We start from the raw sequence: 14,183 nt of genomic DNA, 5'->3' as shown, positions 1-14,183 counted from the left end.
TACCTTCAGTTATGCTTCGGCCACGCGCTCCGCTGTTCGCGTTTCTTTCCATCGCGATATTACCAGCCAGGCTCCATTGTCATCATTGATACCAAAATGGCACTGCTAGAATGAAGATAAATGTGTGAAGTGGTGTTCTTTGCTGGTGTGGCCTTTTCCTTTTCTTTGCTTCCTTGCATTGCTTCTTTGTGTTTCACTACGAACATGTGCCATGTATTAGTAATGAAACGGAAAGGATTGTTTTACAAGCAAAAATCAGCACTTCCCTGATCAGATCATTAGAATATGCATCTGTACGAAATGAACAAACTATCACGTGATGACTTATGAGAAAGAAAATTATACAATAAACAAGAATACCACAACAGTTGTGAAATGCGTCAGTGCACTGTGGCAATAGCTGTCTATGAAATACAGTGCGTCAGAATGCGCGATGGCACGATCCGGACAGCACCAGGGAATTACTTGCATGAGGACGCCAAGAGTGAAGTCGAGCTTTCTGCCAAAAGACTACCAGCTTTGGATCCAACCGAATGGGAGCTATGACACGCCACTGTACTGCCTTGACACCGAGCGGAGATAGTGTTGGACAACCACGGCAAGATGCGCGTTTAGAAAAAAGGGAGTGCAGCCCATGCATGAATAACTATGTGAAATATTATAACCAAAACTAGACGGTGCGGCTTTACACGAAAATATACAACACATTTCTAAATATACTGTATACTCTCAGTCAGGAGCATCCGTACGCTACATAGGATGTTATCAAATGAGCTGCTGTCTTAAAAGTAATTTGCGCATGAAAAAACTTTTCCTGCGCAAATTACTTTACCAGCCTCATGCTTAGCAGCTCATCTGATAATCTACGGTAGTACACGAGTTTAGTGCTTGAAATGCGTTTTCTGACCAGTAATGTGGTACATCTTTCTCTTCAATCGTTGTGCCAATACCACGAGTTTGCGCATGTTTGTTGTTTGTTTGCTTTTACATTGTATACTTTCATTTTTTAAATGTTGCCAATTGAAAATAAAAATATTTCTCACTGCATTAGCGATGAGATGCTAAAGAAAATGTTTATGTATTATTGCAAGATGTGTTGTAAAGTTCATGAAAGTCCGTGTAATCGGATTTTGTGTATCTGTATGTTTTTCGAAATTTTACTCAGTTTGCCTTGTGACTGTTTGATGAATAAAAATGCTGACCTTTTAAGAAAAATATGTTTCATTCAAGTGACCCGGCGACTAAACATCAAATCCAATTCACCAAGCATGAGTGCAAGAGCTCCTTATGTAGCAATCAACTATCCCCGACATGTAAGTTTTGTGAATCGCCTCTGATGTGACCATGACACTGCATAGCAAGTGCTTTCACACAACTGGGAGGATTACCAGCACTCTGTCTGAAGGAGTAGAAGTACCCGCCGTGGTTGCTCAGTGGCTATGGTGTTGGGCTGCTGAGCACGAGGTCGCGGGATCGAATCCCGGCCACGGCGGCCGCATTTCGATGGGGGCGAAATGCGAAAACACCCGTGTACTTAGATTTAGGTGCACGTTAAAGAACCCCAGGTGGTCCAAATTTACGGAGTCCCCCACTACGGCGTGCCTCATAATCAGAACTGGTTTTGGCACGTAAAACCCCATAATTTAATTTTAATTTAAGGAGTAGAAGCACTCTGTTTGGGGGAGTAGAAGCACTCTGGGGGAGTAGAAGCACTCGGTTCGAGGGAGTAGAAGCACTCGGTTCGAGGGAGTAGAAGCACTCGGTTCGAGGGAGTACTAATACTCTTGTGGGGTGGAGTATTTGTACTCTGGAAGGAGTTCTCGCACTCTGTTGAGGAGTGCCAATACTCTGTCCGGGGGAGTTGCTGTACTCTCTCTGAGATGGAGGCGTTTTACTCCTGAAAAGGGAGTGAAATATGGGACAAGCAGATACTCCATCAAAGAGAGTTCCCGGAACTCTCTTTGTTTTTAGAGTGTATGATCACGTGAGCCCCAGTTTGTCGACCGCCCATATGGCAAAGACCAAGGCTTGATAGCCACCCAGAGTGAATCTAGATAAACCAATGAAACTGGAGGTGTGCCGACGGACAAACTTTGTCTTGTTACCATTAGTTCTTTCATCTTGGGGCGTCACCAGAGCTCGTGAAGATCACGAGTTTCGCCAAATTCGGGGCATCCTTAATAGCACCCCAAGTCCCAATTAGAATGGCCGGAGGCTATGTATATGGAGAGCATATCACCAAGTGTTCGGTTAAAGCGCTCCGTCAAGCCATTAGTCTGTGGATGATAACTTGTAGTGATGCGATGAGTGCGTATTGCACGCACTCAAAAGCTCTTGGACGACTTGCGAATGAAATACACGTCCTCGGTGGCTCAGAAGCTCACGTGGCACGCCGTGGCGAAGAACGAAGCTGCACAAGATGAACAAGGCAACATCACGAGCTGAAGCTGTTGGAAGAGCCACGGGTTCGGCATAACGAGTGAGATGGTCGACGGCCGCAATAATCCACCGATTGCCCGCTGTTCGGAAGGCATGTCAGTGATATTGATGCTGGCGAAGGAAGTTGCGGAAACGGAAACAGGCGCAACGTCAGAAGACACCGGCGAGCGGGAAAGTGCCTCGGCGTCGGCATGCTTGCGTCCGGAGCGGTAAAGAACGCCAATATCAAATTCTTGTAAACGTAGCGCCCAGCGTCCAAGTCGACCCGACGGATCCTTCAATGAAGCCAACCAGCAGAGCTAATGGTGATCGGTGACATCAAACAAATGGCCGTACAAGTGAGGGCGAAATTTCTGCAACGCCAAAGAATGTCCAAACATTCCTTATCGGTAACCGAGTACTTGCACTCTGCCTTCGTGAGGGCACGACTAGCATATGCAACTACGTACTCAGAGAAGCCCGGCTTTCGTTGGGCAAGTACAGCCCCAAGTCCGATCCCACTAGCATCCGTGTCTACCGCGGTTGGAGCGGTAGGGTCGAAGTGACGTAAAATGAGCGGTGAAGTCAAGAGATGACGTATTTTGCGAAAGCCTCATCACATGCCGTCGACCACCCAGACAGAGAGCAAATTTCGGTGAGCAGCTTCGTTAGTGGTGCTATAATAGAAGCGAAGTTCTTCACAAAGCGGCGAAGGTATGAACAGAGACCAAGGAAGCTGCGAAGCGCTTTCACGGTGGTGGGCTTCGGGAGTTCAGCAACAACACGAAGTTTCTGCGGATCGGGAAGGACGCCGTCCTTCGAGACTATGTGTCCCAGGATGGTGAGATTGCGAGCTCCGAATCGGCACTTCTTGATGTTAAGTTGAAGTCCTGCGCGCGTCAAGCAGCTCAATACTTCGCAAAGACGATGCAGGTGGCTGTCGAAATCATGGGAGAAAACAATGACGTCATCCAGATAGCACAGGCATGTCTTCCATTTTAACCCACGCAAAACACTGTCCATCATCCGTTCGAATGTGGTTGGGGCATTACATAGACCGAAGGGCATGACATTGAATTCGTACAGCCCATCGGGAGTTACGAAGGCAGTTTTCGGGCGATCGGATGGCGCCATAGGGACCTGCCAACAGCCGGATCTTATGTCTAGTGATGAAAATAATTCGGCTCCTTGCAAACAGTGCAGTGCATCATCGATTCGTGGCAGAGGATACACATCTTTGCGCGTAACTTTGTTTAATCGGCGGTAATCGACGCAGAAGCGTATCGAGCCGTCCTTTTTCTTGACGAGAACAACAGACGATGACCAGGGACTGCAGGACGGCTGAATGATGCCGCGCTGAAGCATGTCGTCGACTTGTTCGGAGATCACACGACGCTCAGCAGGGGATACGCGGTATGGACGCTGTCGGAGAGGCGCTTGTGAGCTGGTGTCGATCGGGTGGAGAACACTGCGCGTGCGACCTAGTGACTTCTGCTGGCAATCAAACGAGCCACGAAACTGGTGTAGAAGTGCAAGAAGTTTCTTGCGGTGCCCCTCTGGAAGTTCGTCGTCGATGGCGGAGCCAAACATGCTTAACGGTGGACAATCAGGCGTACCAGCAGAAGGTGTCAGGGCACTAAGTTGAAAGTTGTCCACGTCGTCAAGGCAGATGATGGAGGAAATGTCGAATGTTGAATTATGCCTATACACTCTCCAGGGAGTAAGGTTGAGGGGGCTGGCAACGGATTCATAACAAACAACGATGAAGCGGAGTTGGGCATGTCGAGAACGGCAAATGGCAATGTGAGATTCCTGCGGCGTTGAACGGTCTCGGAGGGGGTAAATAGAACTGTGGATTCACCAATGGCGGCACAGGACACGGGGACAAGGGCTGCACTATTGGTGGGATGTTCGCATCATCGGCGACAAACAACTTCTCCAACGTAGGGGCAGACGACGCGGAACACAACGCACAGAACGCCACCTCGGCACGAGCACAGTCAATAACGGCATGATGGTGAGAGAGCAAATCCCATCCGAGGATGACATCACGCGAACAGGCCGGTAACACAAGAAACTCAATGGGATACACAACATCTTGAATGACGACGCGGGCTTTGCAGGCGGCTGATGGCTGAATATGGTCTGCGCTGGCGGTACGGAGGGACAATCCCTTTGATGTCGTCGTAACCTTCCTAAGCAAGCAGAAAAGTTTCATCTCTATCACTGAAACTGGAGCACCAGTGTCCACAAGCGCAAGGGTATGAAAGCCATCCACAAAAACGTCGATGAGGTTGGCCGCAGAAATGCGAGGACTTGAATTGATCGACGACGACGCAGTTCGTGCCTCGGGAACTGCGGCATCTAGTTTTCCGCGTCAGAACGGCAGGGCCGACGGCGCATAGGTGACAGAGAGTGACGTCGAGGGGATGGAGATCGGTGGGTAGCGGACGGCAGGCGCTCGGGCAGGCGCTCGGGCAGGCGCTCGGGCGAAGGAGATTGTTGGAGCCGTGCTGTGCCATCAAAGCATCTAGGATCGTACGTAGACGGTAGCATGGCGTCCATTTTAACAGGAGGGCGACGGCGGCAGAAGCGTGCCACATGTCCTGCATAACCGCAAGAATAGCATATAGGGCGATTGTCTGCAGTGCGCCATGGATTTGAAAACGTGGGTACTGCTCGGCTGAACAGAACAGGTGGTGGTCGAACGGCTGCCGGCGCGGAAGAATAGGTTGGCTGATGATGCGACCCGGCAGCGACGACTTGAGCGTTCGTCAAGGGCGTAGACTCCGGAGGCGGCGGACGAGCGAAAGGCAAAGCGTCAGTGACCTCTTCCTGGATAACCTGGCGTATGACTGGGGCCAGATGTTGTGCCTGTGCTGGCTCGGACGTGCTTGATAAAATAGAGAGTTGTCTGGCACCTCATCACGCACGAACCGCTTGATCTGAATCAACAGTGCATTCTGGTCACCTAGAGTCAAGGACGCGATCGAGTCGTCTGTTCCAGTGGGCGTCGAGTTTGGGCGCGTTGCTTGCGCAATTCGTCGAAACTCTGGCACAAGCTGACAACATCTGCGACGGTTTGTCGGTCTTTGGCCAATAACATTTGAAAAGCCTCATCGGCGATTCGTTTCAGGATTTGATTGATCTTATCTGACTCGTGCATCGACGGGTTGATACGCTTACACAAGTCGACGACGTCTTCAATATAACTGGTGAAGTTCTCACCAGGTTGTTGAGCGCATTCACGAAGTCGCTGTTCTGCGCGGAGCTTGCGTACTACGGGGCGGCCGAAGATTTCTGAAAAAATGTTCTTGAACGAGGCCCAGTTATGAATCTCCGCTTTGTGATTGCGGAACCAGAGACTGGCGACGCCGGTCAAGTAAAATATGACATTGATCAGCCTAGTCGCAACGTCGCATTTGTTGACTGTGCTCACCCTCTGATACGTTGCCAACCAGTCCTCGACGTCTTGGTCATCAGTCCCGCTGAATATCGGCGGGTGATGCTGAGGCAGCACGCCGGGACAGGCGGTGGGTTGAGTCTGAGAGGGGCCTTGGGTGGTGGTTTCTTCAGCCATCGCTGGCGCTGGAGGCAGAGTACGGCTTCGTAGTTCCAGGTTGGGAGACTAGGAGACTACCCAGCACCTTTCCACCAAACTGTAAGGGGGTTTGTTTACAAGCACGGGCTACGTAACAACAGCCTTGGCCCAAGAGCGTTGGTCGCTGTCTCGCGCTCTCCGGGCTGCCGCACCTCGTCGTCCTCTCTCGATAGTTTTGACCCTCTTCCCCACTACATTTATAATAGTTTTTCTTTGACACCGTAGTGGCACTGCAAGCGCAAGACGCTATTCGCAAACGCAAAGCCCTATTCTAAAACTCTTCACTCCTGCATGCCCCAACACTAACACCCGCAAAGCTCTTTGGGGCCTCAAACTTTTGGGGCTTGAAACTTTTGGGGTCCCTAGTCTAAAACTCTGTAATATTTTTTTTTTCTTTACGTTGCGTGACAGACAAGTGAAGTTGGGCAATCATGGAGGCCTGATAGCAGAAATAGAATAGAAGCAGTTTGGAATAGCTTTTCGTTAAATCGCCCCTGATGCCTTCGTGTGCGGTGTGTTCGCGGCGCAATTAGTTCACGTTGAAGCTAGAAGCAGCAGGAAAGACCATTCGCTCGCTATTGCTGCCGCTCTCCCCCACGCCATCGTTTTGACAGCGAATGTCCGCGCTTATCGAGAGAGATGTGTTCGTGTGTGTTTGTGCGCGCGTGACAACGTGCAGGTTAAGTTAATTAGTAAGTGAATGTTTACACCAGTGTATGCAGCTGATAAAACGACTAACCTTATTTGCACAGCTGCGTAATAAATTTCTGTCGCAATCAGTGACTGGCCTGTCGTGCTAAATTGACTTTATTGGTATTATTATTAAAGGTATTATTATTAATACTCATTCCGCTCAAGCCAGGCGCAATACACATACAATTCTTGAATACAGGCGCATTTCTCTCTTATTGCGAGTGAGTGCCGATAAGTTTTTTTCGAGCAAATGGGGCAGAGCGTGTCGTTTCCAAAAAGCAGCTTGGTGTCTGCCACTGCGGATACGGTGGCACAGAGATGTTGTAAATCCGGTTTTCTATTGGATGTCACCGATCAGCACGCAGAAAGAGAATTTCGGGTGGTGGCCCCATTGATTGTTGGGAAAATGGATATCTGCTTTTGGTGCAAGCCGTAACTTTAGAAGCGAATGCAAAGTACTAGTGCCCAAAAAATGGTGGTGTTAGGTAGTGTGCGCTCTTTCCCGCCTCTTGTTGTTTTCTTCCTGTTTGTTTTGGCAAGTCCAGGAATGCGGGACATCAACTACTGCGGCGAAGCCGACTCTGGGGCGATTCGGTCAGCGTAACTCTATCGGAAGCATTTTTTAAAAATCGATAACTGAGCAATGCCTCACTTTCGCGAATTGCACTTTAGGAACTTAATCCTGACAATAGTCTCACGCTATATATGGCGTCTTGTTTAATTTCAATAGCTGGATTTTTTTCCTGAGACGCTTTTGTATACCAGTTTAAAATGCAAAGGGTCATTTTTTTTAATGCTGATTGGAGCGCAGCGAGACCTGATCCGCTAATTGCATTCTGGTAGGATATACTCTAGGCCTCCCTCCATATTAAGGTCAACTTTGGTTTTATTCCGCTAGCTGAATTTTTTTTATTGGGACGTTTTTGTTCAGGTCCTATGCGGCGAAGCAGCACTACAGGGGCAAAATATTCGTCCGTAGTGAAGGGAAAGGAGCTCGTAGATCACGTTATAATTCATAGACTCGAATGTGCAGCTATGATGCACATTGATGCCCAGATGTACAAGCAATGCGCAATTCTCCAACAAGCAGCGAACCGATTGTCTTTATGGAATAACATCAAAGCATTAACCCGGCTATGCGCGCTATAATTGTAATTTTTCAGCGCATGTTAACATGTTTTATTGGGTACTTATAAAGATAAACATTACGTTAACCTTAACCTATGAATACCCATCAGTAATTACACTGAATTATTGACGAATTAAATAAGTCATTACACAATAAGCTAATTATTAGAACTATAGTAACTAGTGAGCACTAGTTACTGACATACTGTGTTTAGTACTCTCGGTTTTACACACCTGCAATATAATGAATATCAAATGAAATATCATAAAACAAGTAATTCAACAATGAGGCCAGCTGGTAACAGGTATGATGAAGTCAGTAGTAATAATGAATCAGTTGTCACGTTTACTGCTACAGCAGTTGTTTTGATTCATGCACGTCGTCATTGGGGCCATACGCACTTTAAGATAGTGAACATCTTGCTTAACATTAATAACTGATAACGCCAAGTCTACCTTTTATAAAGCATTGCGTCTTGGATATCAAATGAAAAGTCATTCAAACAGTGACTCAATTATGATAACTAGGAGCGGCAGGACTGAGTTACTAGTGATCACGAATAACTTTACTTAATGTGAAAGCGGTAGCCTTTATTCATTTACGATGCCGTTGATATCAATCCAAAAGTAATTAAATTAGTATTTATTTGGTTACCACTGCTGACCGATTATGAGCAGTTATTAGTGTTCACTAGTGATACGCTCAGTTCAATGTTCTCGTATTTTATACACAGTAGTTTAATGGATATCGAATGAAAAGTCATATAAACACTGATTCAATTATAAAATCAAGGAGATGGTAGAACCAAGTCACTTGCGATCACAAATCACTTTGTTTACGATGACAGTGGCAGCCTTGATTAGGGCACGTCGTCATTGGCATCAATAAAAAGTGATTACATGAATATCTTTGGTTACCATTATTAAATGATGATGCCGAGTCATTAGTGATCACTAGTTACACGTCCCGTTCGATCTGTTCGTGCTTTTAAGCAGCATAGCTTATTCGAAGAGTTGAGCAATGGTCTGCCATTTTCTTTCAGGTGTTGCCGTGATGGCACTCCTAGTTCGAATAACGCCACCTAGATGTTACCCGCTGTGATTGCTCAGTGGTAATGGTGCTGGGCTGCTGAGCACGAGGTCGCGGAATCGAATCCAGGTCATGGCGGCCGCATGCGATGGGGTGGAAATGCGAAAACACCCGTGTACTTAGATTTAGGTGCATATTAAAGAACCCCAGGTGGTCCAAATTATTCCGGAGTCCGCCACTACGACGTGCCTCATAATCAGATAGTGGTTTTGGCACGTAAAACCCAATAATTTAGCGTATTTTTTTACCTAGATGTTGCTAATCGTATTGGTTAAAGGGAAAGAAAAAGACACTCTTAGCGCGCGAAGAAACTACGGTGGTTTCTGGCGAGGGGGAGAAAACTTGCGTCGCGCTGTGACGCAGTAGGCGCTTCAAGCAATGACAGTGCAATCTGCCGGCTGAAGTATACGGGCGGTGGAGTGAACTCGGATGCGGCGGGGGCTGCCGTTGCAACGCGAGGATAATTGAATGTGAAGGACGTTGGCGCCGAAGATTAGAAGGATGGTTGATTTTAAAGCGATAGCTGTGCCCTCTGACGTAGCCAAACACGGTGGGTTTTAATGTTGGAGCATGAACGCTATTACAGAGAATGTTTACTTCAAAGATTGATATGGTGGGTTGAGGCGCGGTGGGGTTTAAAGCGATAGCCCCGTGGCGGTCCATACGCAAAAAAAATTGACTGTCACTTAAATATCCTTACGTGATTTGAATGCGAAAGCATTATGACTTCTCCTAGTTATCACCAATAAAGACTTAATTAAATTAATATGGGGTTTTCACGTGCCAAAACCACGATCTGATTATGAGGCACGCCATAGTGGGGGACTCCGGAAATTTGGACCACCTGGGATCTTTAACGTGCACCTAAATCTAAGTAAATGGGTGTTTTCGCATTTCGCCCCCATCGAAATGCCGCCGCCGTGGCCGGGATTCGATCCCGCGACCTTGTGCTCAGCAGCCCAACACCATAAGCCACGAATAAATACTTCTTAAGTATTACGAACTGTTCGCGATCCTTTATTCGCGTTCTTTTCTCTGCGTTCAGTAATCACCAGACCGCAACCACTCAGAACTCATCGCCAAGTGGCTACGAGTTAATATTGTGATCCACTTTAATCCACCTTAATCCAATTTAATCCATTCAAATCTACTTCACCTTAATTCACTTTACTCCACATTAAGTCACCTTACTCTAACTTGTTCCAGCTTTAATTCACTTCACTGCAATTCACCTTAATCCACCTTAATTCACAATAAATATCCATAATTACTACTAATTAACGTTGTCATACCATTGACAGTAGTAGTAATACCATTGAGTATTACTACTGATTTCATTCCATACGCTGATGACGTCACATTGATTTTTTGGTAGCACTCGTTGCTGACGGCCGGCACCGGCTTTTCTTAAAGTCCCTATATAAGAAAAGTACCGCCATCTACTCTTTCCTCCGCAGCCTCCTCTCCTAAAGCGCTTGCTTTTTTGTTACTTTTTGCTTGCGAAAGCCAAGTCGACGGCGGCGCACCTAGAAAGTCTACGTTGAAGCTTTCAGGCCGGGCGCGCGCCGCTGCCGGCGACTGCGGCTGCGCAGAGGACTTTCAACATGGCTCTGAGGCGGAAAAAAACAAAATATAAAGAAGTGAAAAGCGGGCGCTATCATCGTCCAATCGGAGATACAGGAGAGAGAAAAGCGGCGTTTATCAAAGCATGGCGGTACTTTTATTATATAGGGACTTTAGCTTTTCTGCCTCACGCCACATGTGACGCTTTCGCATTAATAACTACTGTAGACGACAACGGTCCGTCTGCACGGCACAGAGTAAACAGCTTTCCCGCTTTCATTGCGATTTGCGCAGCCTCGGCGCGCGGCATCCCGTCATGCTCAGAGATGCTGCAGATAGTTCTTGCGCGGCGACGAGGGTGAGCGTGTATACTGCTTTAGTGCACGCGATCGAGAGAGACCGCTGCTCCGGCCAGAAGTGCTTACTGACGCCGTGGTGGGAATGCGCCTTTGCCGATAAGGATGGCACAAGAGCTGAAGAAAGTGGTATACCGGCGTTGTTTCCGCCAGGTTGGCTTCTCTGTATCGAGTAGAACGACTTATATCACTTGTCACGGCTTGACGACGCTCGATCAACGGCGGTGCGGGTGGCGTGAGGAAAAGAGAGGCCCTGCGTATACGGGGGCACTATCCCTCACCAGTACACGGAAGACCAAGCCCAGAGTCCACTCAAGTTCGCCTAAGAGATTTGATATTGGAGATGTGGTTTATGGTAAATAATCAAAATAATAATAATCACGATAAGTAAGCCACAGAATGTCGATTCCACTGTCGATCTGCATCAAATCGACAGATTTAGCACATGAAAACTTTTTATGATCGCAAAGGAACATTCGCATCACTTATGCTAAAACACTGCGTTGGATCTCATTTAAAGCTTTCATTGTTGTTGTACTTCCTGTATAATAGTTAATTAATATTAATGTAATGGTAGTAGTAGTAGTAGGGGTAGTAGTAGCAGTAGTGGTAGTAGTAATTATTATCGTTGACATTTTCGTTTTTACATGCTCGTGAAAATGGTCAGTGGTTGTTGCTCAGCAAAAACGATAGACAAGAGTTGACATGGATGACGTAGAAGAAATGAAACGGATGTAACTTTGAAATGAAGATACTGGAGCACCTAAATCAATAAATAGTCATGATTACTTCGCTCTTTGTTGATCGGCTCGTATGGCGCCGCGGTTCAGAAACGCAATGCAGTTGTGGGAGTGCAACGCTTTGGCGTTACAAATGTTTATGCTACCTCAATTTTCAGCAGATGGAACGCGAAATTAGAGGGCGGCAGCACAGATTGTAGAAGTTGCATAGATATGGCGCTAAACGAGCGCGCCAACGACCTCTCATTCCTTCCGTTAAGAGTATAAAACGGGTTTTATATATTCGAAAAGTGAATTTGCCGTCACATTTGGCTGGCAGATCAGGGAATTTATTCCTTTGCATCAGGTTTCCGCAAACGCAAGGAGCTCTTGTCTCGGTCGTAGGACTTGCACATATATTTTAGCAAAGGTGAAAAATGCCTCAAATACGTAGATCTACTGCAAATCGCCGCGAAATGCTTGCGGATGTGTGGCGCTGTTTCGTGCCTTCGGAAATGATTTACTATTACGGATAGGTAGCTCGTAGCAAACGAAACGAATGTGTCGGATAACTTTACATAAACAAAACAAAGCAAAATGGCGATGAGAAAGAAAATCATCTTAGTTGTATATCAGAAATTTTAGCTGAGCTGTGCTTGGCAGTTTTGCATCCTTACTGTTTCTGGCGTTAACGTAGGTGTCTCTTCTACTCCTGGAAGCAGGGCTAAGTACAGAGTGAGGAACAGTCTGTGGTAGCTGAATACCCATTTATTTGGATTTCACATAGCCTAGACTCTAAGGCCATAAGGTAAGGTAAAACTAGCCATCATTTCAACAGTTTATGCTGTAATTTCCAGTGCATACTGCTTGTATTGTAATGGTTTAGTATGCATTTTGTTGAAAAAGAAATAAACTTGGAAAGCGCCGGTGCGACATGGTCAGCATCATCAGCCACACACGTATTAAGTACCTAATCATGCTCTGGATTCCCCAGGCTGTGAGACGGCTAAAAAAAACAGACACCACGAGAAACAATTGCTTCACTTCTTTGCTCAGCTTAAAATATCGGCAGTTTTCGCTGACTGATTTTAACGATAGTCTGGATCTAGGGTTTCCTAATGTTCATTAGAACGTAAATATACACGTGCGTGTAGTTTGTTGTAAAAAAAACGACCGTAATAGCTGGGTTTCAACCCACGACCTCATGTAAAGCAGCGGACCATTATAGCGACTGAGCCAACGCGATAAGTTTCACGAGTTTTAACTCGGTCGTGTACATCGGTCTATATTCGGTTTCATGACGGTTTCACCAATCCTTAGCTAAGAGGCAAGGGCGCCGTATAACGTGCCGCGTGCATAATGGAGTAAATGACTTTGTGCGTCTTCCTTTAATGCGAGCTTGCGAAAAGAACGGAACTATTCCAAGTTGTTCAAACGAATGCGCCTTAATTGACGCCCTGCACTGAAGCAGGTTTTTGAACATTGACCAGTTACAGATGACTTTCTGCCTTTACTCCTGTGGCTTAGCAAGCCCTCAGAAAAGGTATTCGTCTGAAATGTACGAAATTTTCTTTTCAAAACCACTAACTTACTTCGTTCACAAGAAGCTCCCTGAGAACACTGACGTCAATCCGAGCATTTGTTGACGTGATTTTACTCTTTGCGGCATTGGTCATTTTCGTCACGGCGTGGTATCGCCAAGGGCACCGCTAATATAGCCACCTAAGGCTTTCGCTTTAGCAAAACAAATTTCTGTGGCGGTGAACATAACGTGACCAGGCCACTGAGCCACGCAAATGCGCAAATGGACTCGTAAACTGAAGCCAACCGTGACTAAGGACGTCAATCATGCGACCGAACATCTTGAAACATGCGCCCATCACCACCATTCAGCAAGCTTACAGTATTCTTTCAGAATCAGCTTTCGAGAACTGAAGCGACAAAAGGGCATTTTTGCTTTTATAGGACGCCCGGTGACGCCGCACGACCATTCGATCGGACAAAAAGTTAGACGAGGATATAAGATAGACGGAAGGGGGCGGAGGCTGCTCTTTTGAGATTCTGCACCCGCTTTCTCGAAGAGAGAATGAGCTCTAAACGCCTATCAATAGCAGCAAATCTGCTGCTTCACAGTCGACTAGCTGGCTGCTCGTCTTATACGCGCGGCGGTTATCAGAGCTGCCATTGCAGATTCGCGCTCGGCCATGCTCAACGGTGCAAGCTGTTGGTGTGGTCCTGTTTTTTTTTCTTTTATTGTTATTACGTGTACTCTGTTTTCGTCCATTAAACTTCGTGCGTCATCGCGCGAATTTCGAATCTTAAAGGTCATTACGCCACGTGGTGTAAAAGCTGTGAACTAAAGGCGATGTCCGGAATTGCTGGGGTTGTGCCACGTTTTGTATTTTTTTTAAAGCGAAGCTTTGTACCTCTACCAGCCAAGGGTTTTGTCGTGTCCGTCGTTGTAAGCAAAAAACGATCCCGACGAACCGCTAACAATTGCAGGTATAGCAGCATAGCTTACTTGAATTCAGGCATTCAGCGTACAACTAAGCACTCGTTTTCGCAAGAAAAACCACAAAAACAAGCTTCAAAGTGATGAGCCAACATGATGGATG

At 46.7% G+C, this 14,183-nt stretch overlaps 1 protein-coding gene across 1 annotated transcript in view; it reads left to right on the top strand.

Moving 5' to 3' along the window:
- The window catches only part of LOC119454603 (beta-hexosaminidase subunit alpha), a 158,953-nt gene that overhangs the window by 17,234 nt on the left and 127,536 nt on the right, over positions 1-14,183 (top strand). The gene's annotated exons all lie outside the window — the stretch shown is intronic.

This window comes from Dermacentor silvarum, chromosome 5, assembly GCF_013339745.2.
Source record: "Dermacentor silvarum isolate Dsil-2018 chromosome 5, BIME_Dsil_1.4, whole genome shotgun sequence".
NCBI classification, from domain to species: Eukaryota; Metazoa; Arthropoda; class Arachnida; order Ixodida; family Ixodidae; genus Dermacentor; species Dermacentor silvarum.
The sequence above is the reverse complement of the archived record's forward strand: the minus strand, read 5'-3'. Positions and strand labels throughout refer to the sequence as shown.